The sequence below is a fragment of the Musa acuminata genome, unplaced genomic scaffold, assembly GCF_036884655.1.
Source record: "Musa acuminata AAA Group cultivar baxijiao unplaced genomic scaffold, Cavendish_Baxijiao_AAA HiC_scaffold_37, whole genome shotgun sequence".
Taxonomy (NCBI): Eukaryota; Viridiplantae; Streptophyta; class Magnoliopsida; order Zingiberales; family Musaceae; genus Musa; species Musa acuminata.
The window spans coordinates 440,001-442,500 of record NW_027020319.1 but is presented as its reverse complement, the minus strand read 5'-3'; positions in this window follow the sequence as shown (position 1 = coordinate 442,500).

The window sequence follows — 2,500 nt, the reverse complement described above, 5'->3', positions numbered from 1 at the left end:
GCTCCGCTCTCGACGGTCACCGCGCAACGCAAGAACAGGCCAAAAACTGGCCAAAACGGCCCAAAAACGGGCCAAAACTGGCCATTTTTGGCTGCGCGAGCGAGCGGCGAGTGGCGGACAGCAAGCGAAGCGAGAGGCAGCACCGTCCCTGCTATACGAAAGCCCCATCCAGCCCTGTGCCACCCGGGGGGTTCCAGGGTGCTGAGATGGCTGACATTTTGCTCCGCTCACGACGGTCGCCGCACCACGCAAGAACAGCCCAAAAACAGGCCAAAACGGCCCAAAAACGGGCCAAAACTGGCCATTTTTGGCTGCGCGAGCGAGCGGCGAGCGGCGGACAGCGAGCGAAGCGAGAGGCAGCACCGTCCCTGCTATACGAAAGCCCCATCCAGCCCTGTGCCACCCGGGGGGTTCCAGGGTGCTGAGATGGCTGACGTTTTGCTCCGCTCACGATGGTCACCGCACCACGCAAGAACAGCCCAAAAACAGGCCAAAACAGCCCAAAAACGGGCCAAAACAGGCCATTTTTGGCTGCGCGAGCGAGCGGCGAGCGGCGAACAGTGAGCGAAGCGTGAGGCAGCACCGTCCCTGCTATACGAAAGCCCCATCCAGCCCTGTGCCACCCGGGGGGTTCCAGGGTGCTGAGATGGCTGACATTTTGCTCCGCTCACGACGGTCGCCGCGCCACGCAAGAACAGCCCAAAAACAGGCCAAAACAGCCCAAAAACGGGCCAAAACAGGCCATTTTTGGCTGCGCGAGCGAGCGGCGAGCGGCGAACAGCGAGCGAAGCGTGAGGCAGCACCGTCCCTGCTATACGAAAGCCCCATCCAGCCCTGTGCCACCCGGGGGGTTCCAGGGTGCTGAGATGGCTGACATTTTGCTCCGCTCACGACGGTCGCCGCGCCACACAAGAACAGCCCAAAAACAGGCCAAAACAGCCCAAAAACGGGCCAAAACAGGCCATTTTTGGCTGCGCGAGCGAGCGGCGAGCGGCGAACAGCGAGCGAAGCGTGAGGCAGCACCGTCCCTGCTATACGAAAGCCCCATCCAGCCCTGTGCCACCCGGGGGGTTCCAGGGTGCTGAGATGGCTGACATTTTGCTCCGCTCACGACGGTCGCCGCGCCACGCAAGAACAGCCCAAAAACAGGCCAAAACAGCCCAAAAACGGGCCAAAACAGGCCATTTTTGGCTGCGCGAGCGAGCGGCGAGCGGCGAACAGCGAGCGAAGCGTGAGGCAGCACCGTCCCTGCTATACGAAAGCCCCATCCAGCCCTGTGCCACCCGGGGGGTTCCAGGGTGCTGAGATGGCTGACGTTTTGGTCCGCTCTCGACGGTCACCGCGCAACGCAAGAACAGGCCAAAAACTGGCCAAAACGGCCCAAAAACGGGCCAAAACTGGCCATTTTTGGCTGCGCGAGCGAGCGGCGAGTGGCGGACAGCGAGCGAAGCGAGAGGCCGCACCGTCCCTGCTATACGAAAGCCCCATCCAGCCCTGTGCCACCCGGGGGGTTCCAGGGTGCTGAGATGGCTGACATTTTGCTCCGCTCACGACGGTCGCCGCGCCATGCAAGAACAGCCCAAAAACAGGCCAAAACGGCCCAAAAACGGGCCAAAACTGGCCATTTTTGGCTGCGCGAGCGAGCGGCGAGCGGCGGACAGCGAGCGAAGCGAGAGGCAGCACCGTCCCTGCTATACGAAAGCCCCATCCAGCCCTGTGCCACCCGGGGGGTTCCAGGGTGCTGAGATGGCTGACGTTTTGCTCCGCTCACGATGGTCACCGCACCACGCAAGAACAGCCCAAAAACAGGCCAAAACAGCCCAAAAACGGGCCAAAACAGGCCATTTTTGGCTGCGCGAGCGAGCGGCGAGCGGCGAACAGTGAGCGAAGCGTGAGGCAGCACCGTCCCTGCTATACGAAAGCCCCATCCAGCCCTGTGCCACCCGGGGGGTTCCAGGGTGCTGAGATGGCTGACGTTTTGCTCCGCTCTCGACGGTCACCGCGCAACGCAAGAACAGGCCAAAAACTGGCCAAAACGGCCCAAAAACGGGCCAAAACTGGCCATTTTTGGCTGCGCGAGCGAGCGGCGAGTGGCGGACAGCAAGCGAAGCGAGAGGCAGCACCGTCCCTGCTATACGAAAGCCCCATCCAGCCCTGTGCCACCCGGGGGGTTCCAGGGTGCTGAGATGGCTGACATTTTGCTCCGCTCACGACGGTCGCCGCACCACGCAAGAACAGCCCAAAAACAGGCCAAAACGGCCCAAAAACGGGCCAAAACTGGCCATTTTTGGCTGCGCGAGCGAGCGGCGAGCGGCGGACAGCGAGCGAAGCGAGAGGCAGCACCGTCCCTGCTATACGAAAGCCCCATCCAGCCCTGTGCCACCCGGGGGGTTCCAGGGTGCTGAGATGGCTGACGTTTTGCTCCGCTCACGATGGTCACCGCACCACGCAAGAACAGCCCAAAAACAGGCCAAAACAGCCCAAAAACGGGCCAAAACAG